Source organism: Mus musculus, chromosome 13 (assembly GCF_000001635.26).
Source record: "Mus musculus strain C57BL/6J chromosome 13, GRCm38.p6 C57BL/6J".
Taxonomy (NCBI): domain Eukaryota; kingdom Metazoa; phylum Chordata; class Mammalia; order Rodentia; family Muridae; genus Mus; species Mus musculus.
The window spans coordinates 72,192,567-72,206,864 of record NC_000079.6 but is presented as its reverse complement, the minus strand read 5'-3'; positions in this window follow the sequence as shown (position 1 = coordinate 72,206,864).

Here is a 14,298-nt window from a genome sequence, read left to right as displayed (position 1 = left end):
CCTATAGGGTTGCAGATCCCTTTAGCTCCTTGGGTACTTTCTCTAGCTCCTCCATTGGGAGCCCTGTGATCCATCCATTAGCTGACTGTGGGCATCCACTTCTGTGTTTGCTAGGCCCCGGCATAGTCTCACAAGAGACAGCTACATCTGGGTCCTTTCGATAAAATCTTGCTAGTGTATGCAATGGTGTCAGCGTTTGGATGCTGATTATGGGGTGGATCCCTGGATAAGGCAGTCTCTACATGGTCCATCCTTTCATCTCAGCTCCAAACTTTGTCTCTGTAACTCCTTCCAAGGGTGTTTTGTTCCCACTTCTAAGGAGGGGCATAGTGTCCACACTTCAGTCTTCATTTTTCTTGAGTTTCATGTGTTTAGGAAATTGTATCTTATATCTTGGGTATCCTAGGTTTTGGGCTAATATCCACTTATCAGTGAGTACATATTGTGTGAGTTCCTTTGTGAATGTGTTACCTCACTCAGGATGATGCCCTCCAGGTCCATCCATTTGGCTAGGAATTTCATAAATTCATTCTTTTTAATAGCTGAGTAGTACTCCATTGTGTAGATGTACCACATTTTCTGTATCCATTCCTCTGTTGAGGGGCATCTGGGTTCTTTCCAGCTTCTGGCTATTATAAATAAGGCTGCTATGAACATAGTGGAGCATGTGTCCTTCTTGCCAGTTGGGGCATCTTCTGGATATATGCCCAGGAGAGGTATTGCTGGATCCTCCGGTAGTACTATGTCCAATTTTCTGAGGAACCACCAGACGGATTTCCAGAGTGGTTGTACAAGCCTGCAATCCCACCAACAATGGAGGAGTGTTCCTCTTTCTCCACATCCACGCCAGCATCTGCTGTCACCTGAATTTTTGATCTTAGCCATTCTGACTGGTGTGAGGTGGAATCTCAGGGTTGTTTTGATTTGCATTTCCCTGATGATTAAGGATGTTGAACATTTTTTCAGGTGCTTCTCTGCCATTCGGTATTCCTCAGGTGAGAATTCTTTGTTCAGTTCTGAGCCCCATTTTTTAATGGGGTTGTTTGATTTTCTGAAGTCCACCTTCTTGAGTTCTTTATATATGTTGGATATTAGTCCCCTATCTGATTTAGGATAGGTAAAGATCCTTTCCCAATCTGTTGGTGATCTCTTTGTCTTATTGACGGTGTCTTTTGCCTTGCAGAAACTTTGGAGTTTCATTAGGTCCCATTTGTCAATTCTCGATCTTACAGCACAAGCCATTGCTGTTCTGTTCAGGAATTTTTCCCCTGTGCCCATATCTTCAAGGCTTTTCCCCACTTTCTCCTCTATAAGTTTCAGTGTCTCTGGTTTTATGTGAAGTTCTTTGATCCATTTAGATTTGACCTTAGTACAAGGAGATAAGTATGGATCGATTCGCATTCTTCTACATGATAACAACCAGTTGTGCCAGCACCATTTGTTGAAAATGCTGTCTTTCTTCCACTGGATGGTTTTAGCTCCCTTGTCGAAGATCAAGTGACCATAGGTGTGTGGGTTCATTTCTGGGTCTTCAATTCTATTCCATTGGTCTACTTGTCTGTCTCTATACCAGTACCATGCAGTTTTTACCACAATTGCTCTGTAGTAAAGCTTTAGGTCAGGCATGGTGATTCCACCAGAGGTTCTTTTACACTTGAGAAGACTTTTTGCTATCCTAGGTTTTTTGTTATTCCAGATGAATTTGCAAATTGCTCCTTCTAATTCGTTGAAGAATTGAGTTGGAATTTTGATGGGGATTGCATTGAATCTGTAGATTGCTTTTGGCAAGATAGCCATTTTTACAATATTGATCCTGCCAATCCATGAGCATGGGAGATCTTTCCATCTTCTGAGATCTTCTTTAATTTCTTTCTTCAGAGATTTGTAGTTTTTATCATACAGATCTTTCACTTCCTTAGTTAGAGTCACGCCGAGATATTTTATATTATTTGTGACTATTGAGAAGGGTGTTGTTTCCCTAATTTCTTTCTCAGCCTGTTTATTCTTTGTGTAGAGAAAGGCCATTGACTTGTTTGAGTTAATTTTATATCCAGCTACTTCACCGAAGCTGTTTATCAGGTTTAGGAGTTCTCTGGTGGAATTTTTAGGGTCACTTATATATACTATCATATCATCTGCAAAAAGTGATATTTTGACTTCCTCCTTTCCAATTTGTATCCCCTTGATCTCCTTTTGTTGTCGAATTGCTCTGGCTAATACTTCAAGTACTATGTTGAAAAGGTAGGGAGAAAGTGGGCAGCCTTGTCTAGTCCCTGATTTTAGTGGGATTGCTTCCAGCTTCTCTCCATTTACTTTGATGTTGGCTACTGGTTTGCTGTAGATTGCTTTTATCATGTTTAGGTATGGGCCTTGAATTCCTGATCTTTCCAGAACTTTTATCATGAATGGGTGTTGGATCTTGTCAAATGCTTTTTCTGCATCCAACGAGATGATCATGTGGTTTTTGTCTTTGAGTTTGTTTATATAGTGGATTACATTGATGGATTTTCGTATATTAAACCATCCCTGCATTCCTGGAATAAAACCTACTTGGTCTTCTGAGCACCGTGCTGCTCCCTCAGTTTCTTATTAAATCAGATTAACTCGAGAAGACTCTCCAGAAGCCTCATGTGTCCGTCTCCGATGTGAAGACTTAGTCTCATGTTGGTGGGGTTCTGCCAAGATGTTTGAGTCTCTGGTCACCAATGTGGCTGCTCCAGCAGCACCTTCCCTGGGTTTGTTGATTTGTAAAGTGGTTTTAATGGACAGGTTCCTGGAGACTTCGGAATCTCATGGTGCTACATGGGTTTGGGACTCACCCAAACTAGCTATGTATGCACTGAATCTGTAATGGATTGGGCACCCAGGGAAAACTGTGAAACACAGTATATTATACACAGTTTTTATAGTAAGGTGAAATGCTGGTGACATATGTGAAATAAGACTAATGTGTGAACACATTCATTTTTAACTGGGCTCCTTTTTCCAGAAGCATATGTGGAAGAAAGAGAGAGATGGCTTCAAGGAGGAGGCAGGGCCTGAGCATGTCAGCATTTGTAGCTCCTTCAGGCAAGGCACTGAAGAAAACCAAGATGGGACCCATAATCAGCAGGGCTATGAGCATTATTTTCTGGGGTCCCCAAAGGCCTCCTAGGACAGTTCCCTGGTGATACAAATGCTTTAAGAAGACCATAGCGCATAGTCAAGAGGTTCAAGGTCATTCATTCCCAACTCTCATACAGAAATGGCTGCCCCTAGAACTCCATCCAGATCCTCCAGGTATCTTAGACTGCCCTCTGGCTTCCCACTCTTCTCCAGGAGTACAAATATTGCTCTCTATCATGACAGCATGTTTTGGCTTTGCCAAATGGAAATAGGATCTGTCGGTTTTAAAGTGCCTATCAGAGCATTATCTGAGTTCCTAGAACACATAACCATGGGAAATGCTATTACCCCAATGTGCAGATAAATCGTCAGGCTTATCTTTGCTACCCAAGGTGCCATGTACCCACAAGACCCCACTTGAGAGGCACTTATTAATCTCAAGCTATCAGGATGCTGCAGGGAGCTTCCCACAGGGGAGCAAGTTCAGATAGTTGGCATGAGCAAGCAGAATGGCTACTTCAGAACAACAAGGGACACTCCAAGACTTTTGTGTCTGAGCCTGGGGAAAGCCCATGATTCCTGCACTCTGGGTTCGGTAACCCTTCCTTGGTGTGGCATTTGAGAGCCATGTGTAGAAGAAGAGTCACACGTGCACAGTGACGTCATTATTACTATTGTAGCTTCTGTTTCTTCTTTCTGTTTTCAGGTAATTATGTCGCCCTTCAAACCCTGGTGTTGCCATCTAGCACGGAACACTGCTTCCATCCCAGGACAAATGAAGGCTGCTTCTTTCATTGCCTGGACTGTGTTGGAAAAGACCTTGAAATCTTATTCTCCAGGGAATATGCTTACAAACTAAGGCTGTATCACCAATCTCAGGGCAAGTTGAGAGGGAAAAGAAAGGTGCAGGTCTGTGATGACAGGTACTTCTGGTGGCTGATACTTCCTTGGCGTACCATGGCGGTCAGAAGAAGCATCCAGATATCCTCCAGATATGCTCAATAAAGAGCCCCCTGCTGTGATAAAGAGTCAAAGCTGTGATAAAGTCAAGCTAGTGCTCACTAGTGGTAGAACATGTACTTGTTGTGGGTGTGTTGGATGGCAGAGTGCCACAGTGGTTAGAGGCAGACTTCTGTGCCACAGATGAATGGCCGCGGTCTCACTTGTAGGCCTCCCTCCTAAGTGTGAGCCTGTCTTCTCCCATGTCCTTCCTTGGTTTATCCTGTTATGTACTTGACTCTGAATCTGATCTGTGATTTCTCTGGGTGGTAGTAAACCCTGGTATAACACACGAGGTTGTCACCCTGACCTCTGCTTCAGCTGGATGTAGTGTTTCCCCTGTGTAAGTGTGTGTCTATCCAAAGTTCAGAAGGACACACACCAACCATACTGGATCAGAGCCTGTGCTAGCAAGCTTTCTGTGAACTTGGTACAAACTAGACTCAGCTGGGAAGAGGAGAGCTCAGTTGAGGAATTACCTCCATCAGATGGTCCCGTGGGTATGTCTGTAGAATATTCTTTTGATCATTGATATGGAAGTGTTAGCCCAGGCAGGTTGGGACTAAGTTGTCAACTTTCACACTCCTCCATGGACTCTCCTTCAGTTCCTGCCTCAAGTTCCTGCTCTGACTCCCCTCAGTCACTATGGATTGTGACACAGAAGTGTAAGCCAAACAACCTCTTTCCTTCCCTAATTCTGTTTGGTCATGGTGTGAATCACAGCAATAAGGGGAACAACTAATACAGGGCCATCACATGTTCTCCTTTAACTTCAAATGCTCCTTCTGGAGGTTCCCACCTCCAAATACTGAGGTGCTGGGGTTCAGTTCAATATACAAATTTTAGCATCCCAATTTAGCCTAGAACAGACACATGGCAAAGATGAAGAAAACTTCACGAAATCAGTTATTTTGAATTGGTTGACAGAGGAGTTAACCATGGTGAGCATGTCCTGAGCTGACTAGATTTTCTGCGCAAAGCAGAGCTCTGTTGGCCATGGAAGCTGGCAGTGGCAGTAACTGATGCATAGTGGAAACATTCTAGACAGTAAGACCTGGGGAAAGACCAGACCTTTGAATTCATCAACCAGTCCGAGGAGTGCGGTCTTTCTAACCCCTTGATGAACTTGTACCCATTTGGTACACTGACTGGATGTGGGAAACTGCTGACCACCAGGCAGCAACAGACCACTCAGTCAGAGGCAAGTCCCACACCTGTGAGTCAGGAGCTTTGCCTTGTCTCCTAGGGAGTAGAAATGGAGAAATGATGTCAGCTTTAGGAGTCTCACTGTGTACTTGCCTTTCTGACAATGAGAGGGAGATGGAGCTCAGCTCAGAGCCATATTCTGAGGTCATGGCTATCTGAAACCTTCTTCCTGTGTCTCTGGGCAGTTTTGTCTGTGGGTTTACTTCTCGGGACTGTCTCCACTTCCATGCTAGTCACTCAATCACTCTCTATGCTGGGCCATGAGGCTGCAGGGCAATTTGACAGACACCTCTTAGCCTTTTCTGGTTTATGGTAGCCCACATGTAAGCTGTGTATGAATGCAGGGAGTATTTTACAGAAAGACACCATAGTTCACCATGAAGATGTAGGATTTGCAGGACCTCTTTCCTCTGAGTTGACTACTCCTTGATTTGTTTCCGATGCATGTGTGCATGGTTGACTGTGTGCTTGTCATGCGGATGCACTGCCTCACTTGAAAGACCTGATAGCCTTCACTGTACTTCATTTACAAATGCTTGTTTCCTCGGTGTCTTCCTGCTTTGCAAAGGCAGAAGCAACATATTCTGAATGTGCATTAAGACTCAGAGAGCAGCAGGCTTGGATAGTCACAGCTCCCATGACCTGGCTGCATTCCTGAGGCTCATGGGGGAATCAAAATCTCCAACCTGGGAAAGACCCATCCAGTTGGCATGGTGAGGCAGCAATGAAAACAGAACAGGACATCTTTTTCTGTGATAGGAGCTTAGCAGCCCTGGGAGATGAGTTGATATCCATGAAGAAAAGCAAATGGGACAGAAATACAGTGGTAAGTACTCTGCTACCTGCTTTATAAGGCTCACTTGAGTCCCCTGTTATCTTGTCCTCATAACCCCTGAACAAGGTGACATGTCAGCAGGAATATATCCTATGTCCCCTGGTCTATTAGAGCTGCCTACAGTCACCAGCCCATGTCTGCCTGCCCTGTCTCAACTGTCCTTTCCCATGGAAGCCCCCCCCCAAAGGCTTTGTCTTGCCCTTCCCACTCTACCTGTTCCTGGTGTTACCTATGCGGCTTTGTGTGATGTGTTAGATATAAGAATAAAGTCCACCTTGTGACTGTCATTTACAGTTCTGTGAATCTTAAGGGACCCAAATAGAAGTGCTTAACGGTAATGGAGTAACCTCTTCAATGAGTTGCAAACCAAGTACCTTTGTTGGTTGTCTTTGTTTGGGTTTTATTGCTGTGACGAGATAACATGACTAAGGAAACTCATAAAGAAAACACTTTCATTAGAGCTGGCTTACAGTTTCAGAGGTTCAGTCCATCATCACCATGGCAAGAGGCATGGCAGACTTGGTGCTGAAGGAACTGAGAGTTCTACACTTTTATCTGATGACAGCCAGAAGGAGACTCTCTCTTACTGGCCAGACTAGAGTTTGTATATGAGACCCCAAAGCTCACCTCCACAGTAACACACTTCCTTCCAACAAGGCCACATCTTCTAATAATACTACTCTGTGGCCAAACCTTTGAACATATGAACCTAAGATGGCAAAATCTTTCAAACCACTACACCGCTAGTGTAGCATCTTAGGGAATCCCCTCTGCTCACCTCAGCCGAGCATAAGAGGTGATCCCAGAGGAAGGAGGATGAGCACGGGTCCCTTCAACTCTTGCTGTTCTCATGTTTGGAAGTAGGATTGGGCCTGTCCGGAGTGTCTATCAAGATAGATGTGACACTTGTACTCCTGGGAATCAACAAAGGAGGCTTACCATTCGTGAATGCAGAAAGCTTTCTGTTAGATTCCTACTTCCTTTTTGGCTTTAACCTGTCTTGTGTAAAATGGCAATTTCCATGAGGTCCAGGATCAGGAGAGTGATCTATGGACATGCTGAGTGTACTTAATGGAATCATGGAGGCAGGGTCTGAATTCTCTGGTTACAAATTCTAGAGAAAACTAATAGTCCTATGAGCACACCTCTCACACACAGACACACTGGGCCAGGAAGTTCAGGCCTCACGACCACCTGTACAACTCTGTCTCTGTGACTAGCTCTTTCAGGCCTGAATGGTTCCATTCTGTTTGGAGTCACCTTGTTGGTGAACAGGACTTGATAAAGCAGTCAAGATAGAAATGAAAGACCAGTAACTTTATGAACAGTTTCAGGTAAAGGCATCTTTAGCTCTGATTGGCTTCGGTTTCTCTCAGACCTCACTGGGATTAGAACAGTATTTTGAAAAAAAATCTTAGAGGAATTCTGCCAACTAAAATAGGCTTGAATGTTTTAGGGGAAGAGGTTCTCACTTTGTTTATGCATGGTAGTTACATTCTGTCTTTAGTATCTTTTGTACACCTGCTTCTGAGAGCTCCTCCATGTCTTGCCAGCTGGGAGCTGGTCCAGTCTTTGTGAATAGCTAGGGAGTTGATTACTGAGGCTAAGAAAAATGTAACTTTATCAAGATAACAGGCTGGGGCCTCATTTGCCTGGAAGAGCAGCTAAAAATAAGAGACACTCGTTAAGCAGACAAAGTGTGGAACGGTGTACTCCACAGCCCAGCAATGTGAAGCACGCCAGTGAGTGGGTGTCTGCGCTGTTCTTTGAAACTCGAGCCCAGGTCTTTATTAAATAGCCTGCAGATTACCGCCTGGAATCACGGTACATGTCTAAGAACACCTCCAGCTTTTGCGTCACCAGGCAGGAATGCAAGCACCACTCTGGGCGATTGTGCTCCTTCTAAGCCCTACAAAACAAGACAAGGGGATAAGAATCATACCAGTAGCGATTCGGTGGGCACGGTTAATCATTTCTCATCTTTATGTACGTATCAGGAGCTGGCGATGCCCTTTGGCAGCAGATCAGAAGGCAGCCTGCCATCAACAACAATAAATCATTTGTGAGTACATGTAGCAATTATCGTCTGAAATGAAGGTGTTCAGTCCCAGTTCTGGGGAGCAAGCACCTAGGACGGATCTTAACAAACTTGCTGAGGAGCCTCGAGCCTGAGGCTTCAGTGACTCACTCTGCTGAGTATCTGGCTCATGGTTAGACAACGGGATCAGAGGTGCCTGCATCCCACGCACCACATGGAAACAATGGACCTGTGAAGCCCGTGCTGTCAGCCCGCCTGGGAACAATAAAGCTCTTTATATCGCCCACCTTGGGGGAGATTTAGTAATGTTTTGATTTATGAAGGGCAAGCAGGAGCAGGCAGCAAGCATGACTGTGAATATCTAAGAAAGACTTTTGGTATAGTTGTTGTGAAAGTAATTTAGCTTCCAGACAAGTTGTCCTGGGGAGCAGGGACAGTCCCTGAAGACTACTATCCACGCCCCAAAATACTTAGTGTCCACATTCTCAGTCCCAGTAACTTTCTGGTAGAAATGTACTGTCCTCTGCCAGTGACCACATAGTACCCTTATTCCAAACTATGTGGTGCAGGAAGGCATTGTTTTTACTTGGTAGTTTTCATAGAGGTAGTTTCCATAGGAAGAGGAGCCCTGGAGGTGTTGCCTCTTGATACTTCCTGTGTTGGAAATTGCTTGAGACAGTGATGTCATCTTAAACAAAAAGTGATATGTGGTCATGCTTGCTAGATTGCAAAGGAATGCAGACATTTGTAGGGTTCAGTTGTGGGACACATGCCAAAACCTGGGTTCTGTATTGCTCAATTGCCGCCCCCCCCAAGGCCCCAGCTATTTATCTTCATCTCCCCCATCTCTCCATATATACAGAGCTTCAAACAAACCTAATTTGTAAAGATCGGTTTCAAGCAGCAATGCCCTGGATACCACTGTGTGCCCCTCTGCTAATGGGTAACTCACATCTCACGATCATTTAGATTGAAAGAAAAGTTAGGAACTGGAACAACTTCCACCACCACCTCTTTCACCTACCTCTCCACAGTGGCCCTAATAGCTAATGTAGATAGATAGATAGATAGTAGATAAATAAATGATAGCTATAAAGATGGAATATAGGTAATAGGTAGGTGATAGATAATAGGCAGATAGATACATGATAGATAGTAGATAAATAACTGATATATATATAGATGGAAAATAGATAATAGATAGGTTATAGGTAATACATGATTATAGTAAATAAAATGATAGATGATATATAAATATATATATATTATATACACACATACATACACAGGATAGATACATGATAGATGGTAGATAAATGATAGATTGATAGATGATAGACTCCTGTTTCTGATCCATATTCTGCCTCTTTAGCACCATTGTGTGCTCTCTCTGTCTCTATGTATATATGTATATATATATATATATATATATTCCAACTTTGGGGGATCAAACCTGCAGGCCAAGTTGGTAAAGATGACCAGACCCACATTTTGATGGGTTGCCATAACTTAATTTTGGTGGGAATCTAAGCAGATTGACTAACCCTAAGTTATCTTTATATTTTCCTTATCATTAAATACTTATGTGGCCCGTAAGAAAACCTAGATGTTTTCTTTTTGATTTTATAGACCCAGGAGCTTGTGAAGAACAAGGTCTGCCAGCACTTCTATGAAGGTGGGGTATTCCATACCCACAATAGGTTTCCTGACAGTTAGAAAAGCTATCAAGGTGAAGACATATGGTCCTCTATGGAACACCCTTCCCCACAGTAGCTTCTCCTTCCATAATGTGTTAGAGCTTAAACAGCTCTCTTGGGAAATTATTGATTTGTGACTTTTTCTGTATCATATTTAATTGATTTTGGACTCTGACAGTTCCCCAAAACATCCTTTTGCCAAGGTCAACATTGTCCCAGAGTTCTGCTCAAACATGGGTGCTCCATAGTTATTTTGCTCCCCAGCTCTCTTGACCATTCATTGCAGCAATATTTATGGGGAAAATTACTTACCTCTCTGTGTCTTCTTGGAAAGAATTTCATTGCAGAAACATTGTCCTTGACCACTGACTAGGATATCCAACCAGAAGAACAAGTACAGAGGGCAAGAGAAGGTTATTAGTGGCTTCAGATAGCCAAGCCTAAGCTGTAACTTTCACAGGCTCACTAGAACACTGATGAATGCTGAACTTTGCTACTGATGAGGAGGCCAGACATAGCTCTGTTCCCCAAATGCTGTTCTGCTCAGTCACAGCCAGTACCTACGGCTTGTGGTTCTTGTAGCTTGGGCCTGTCTGCTGAAATAGAAATCTGGTTGCCTGGGAAGAGGAAGTCACCAATCAGGTCTCTATCTGCCTTGCCTTTGTTAGCAGATGTGTACTGGTAGGATAAAGTTAAGCAGGCTTGCTATTGAGTGGTTGGGGCTTGAGCATCCCTGGTGTTCTACAGAGATAATGAGGTTCCCAAGGATTGGGGTAGTTTGTTTATCTCAGCAGGCTTAGCACCTGGCAATCTACATGTGGTTGACATAGAGACTATCTATCCTCCACATGCCCAAAGTTACATACACTCTGCATACAGGTCACCTGCAAGGTTCCCTGCTACCTCTGTGTTTGCACTACTGAGCCACAAACTCAGCCCTCGCTGCTTAGTTTATTGGCCTCACCAGGATCTCTTCAAAGGATCTCAGAGTCAAATTCATGTCCACATGGTTGTGACAGGGCTTGGCTCTCATGGAACTCACTTCTGTTCCAGAAGGAGGTGACAGAACCCTGTTTTCCAAGAACGTATTTTTCTTCTAGAAGAAGGTTACGAAGCTCTGTCCACCAGAATTTCTTTGCTATGTTGGGAATGATAATCTCTGTGAATTCAGGTGGTATGGGGGACAGTTTTTAGTCATTTGGGGAAAGAGACTATGTAGTAGCATATCAGAGTTGACCCCTGGAGAATTGGAACACAGCCACTCAAAGAACTAGAGAAGTGTTTCATTGGCACAGAAGGGGTCTGGTTGGGAGCCTGGTGGGAACAAGTCTCCTACCAAACCAAGCCTATGGTAGCAGATACTACAGTTGTCATGGTGAAGGCTTACTCTTGTACATGAGAGCAGACTTTGGGAACTAGTTTTCTGTAATTCATAGACAACATTTGATTATTTAGATTTTAAAAAACTAAGTTGGAAACTGAGAAAATTTTTCCGTATCCTACCATATCACTTATCTCTTCATGCATGCCATGTCTTTAATAACTAAAGTATCTGGGCTCCCCAATGATGTTGAAATAATACAAAATAAATGACAGAGAGATATATAGACATACAGGTAGAAAGGTAGATAGGGATTTACATTTACAAACAGAAAGATAGAGAGATAGAAATGGATGATACATATATCTATAGATATTACATTGATGATTAATCAATAGAAATATGATCAATAATGATAGTTAATAGAGGATAGATAAAGCATAGATCTATAAGTAAGTAGGTAAGAGTAGATCAGTTCTTGAGATATGATAAATTGGTGATGGAAAGATATCTAGAAAAATGATAGGTAGATTGATAGATAAATGACCAATTAATGACAAATGGATAAGATACAGCTAGATAAGTGGATAGATAATAGATAAAACTAGATAGATGATAGATGGTATACATATGATACATATGATCTACTTGGTTGGTTATAAGTATGTGATAGGTGATAGATAGGTAGATGACAGATGGAAGGAGAGATAGATATGTAGCTGATAAAAAGATGATAGGTAGATGACAGGTTATAGATTTTATATATATATATATATATATATATATATATATGATAGATACATAGATATATAGAAGCACGATAAATAGATAGATAGATAGATAGATAGATAGATAGACAAAAGGTAGATAGATGATAGATATATACGTAGGTATATAGAAACATGATAGATGATAGATAGATAGATAGATAGATAGATAGATAATAGATAGATAGATGATAGGTAGACAGAGAGAAAGACAGACAGACAGACAAATGGTCCAAATGAGGATATCCCTCATAGTTTTGGGTATTTGAACACTTGGTCCCCTGTTGATAACAGCTCATTAGGGAAATTGTGTGGACTTTCTAGAGTAAGTACATCAACAGGAGCAGGCTTTGAGAGGTTATAACTTTTCTCTACTTCCACTATGATTTTCCTGCCTCACACTGGTAGTCATTATTTGAACTCTCAGCTTTCTGATCTGGCTAACATGCCTTCCATTTGCTGTCAGTTGCCACTTGGAACTGCAAACCCAAATAAACTTTTAACTCTATAAATTGCTGTGGTCATCATGTTTTAGTACAGCAACAGAAAAGTAACTAATGGAGATAGATGATAGATAAATAGATACATAGATGATAGATTGGTAGATGGTGGAGAGATAGACAAATGATTTATTAGCATAATTAACTCATGTGACTCTGAGGTCAAGATGCCTCAGAGTCCACCATTTGCACTTTGGAGAATGAGGAGAGCTGGTAAATCCAGGTTATTGTTGGTGTGAAAAACAAGGAACTGTGGAACCTCTCTCTGCACTAGACCAATGGTCCTGTAGATGGGTTAGGAATGGTCTGAAGTAGGTGTCAAATGAAGGGCACCAAAGAATGCTAAGACTCCAGGACAGATGGATACCAGCCCAGGAATATTCAAAGAGGTGTGTCCCTCCCAGCCACTGTCCTGTTGGGTACTCCATGGACTGGCTAGTTCTCACCCACAAAGTTGAGGGCACATATTTACCCCATATATTGAATTGGATTCTTCTAGAAACCTCCACCTCCATACCCAATGTGCACTTTAGCTTAATTCAGATATCATAACTGGCTACCATGTGTTGACCGAGCAGTTCTCACAGTTTCCACTAGGGTTTCATCTGTGGGGTACCCTGCATGGATTTTAACAGACATAATATATCCACCTCTGCAGAACTCATGGAGGTGTTTCCCTGTCCAAATATGTTTTCTACTTCTCTATCCACCATTCTCCCGACCATTGGCTATGTTTATTTTTGTTTTTGGCTTTTCCAGGGCATCATTTTTTTTTCTGGAACCACACAGTATGCAACACTTGTAGAATAGCACCTTCCACCCAGCTGTACTCAGCTTCGATTCCTTCACCTCTTTGTTTTGGCAGCATATTTCTGAGTAATGTTCCACTGCATGGATACACTTCAGTGTATTTACCAAGTCTCCCTCTGGAGGACATCTTACTCTTCCATTGTGTGACACTAAAATGAAGATTTGATAGCATTCATGCAAGAGGGATGGATCAGGCAGTCACGTGATCGCCCTTTAAGTGTGAGGATATGAGTTAATTACCCAGACCCTATGGGCAAGTACTGCAGTTTGTAATCTCAGTACAGATGAAGTCAAAGTGGTCAGATCCCAGGACTCATTAGCTTGTTAGCCTACTGGGTCAGTTCCAAAAAAGTGAGATACAATGTTTCAGTTTCAAAAACTTATGATGGTACCTGAGGAAAAAATACCTGAGACTGTACTCTGGCTTCTACACATTTGCAGACATCCACGTATACATTTACATTTGCATACACATAAACATGCGTAAGTACACACAAAGCACTCAAGCATACATATAAACGCACATACACACATAATACATCAAACATGCATGTATACAAATGCAAAATAGAACAAACACATAGCACACGGACACACATGTACATACATATGCATACACATATACATGCTCATACATATGCACATACATGAATGTACATATCTACACACACATGTATACACAAACTCCACGTTCACATGCAGGTACTTGGATCACCACAGTTGTTCTGCTCACTTAATAACAGCAGGGATCTCAGGCTTCCACTGTTTACAGAATTGGTGTGTTCTAGTCTTTCAGAAACTGCCTGACTGTTCTTTGTGTAACACTATGGAGAGGTCAGAGTTCTCTTCCATGACTTGTATATTTGCTGGTGTCCACTGTGGTCAGCATTCTGAACATTGGCCATTTTGATGGGTGTGTGGTGGCCTATGAGGGTACTTAATCATCAGGGTTGTATGGATTGATTGACACTTGAAAAGATGATGATCTGTTCCGAGAGCTCATGAGTGATTAAAAAAAAA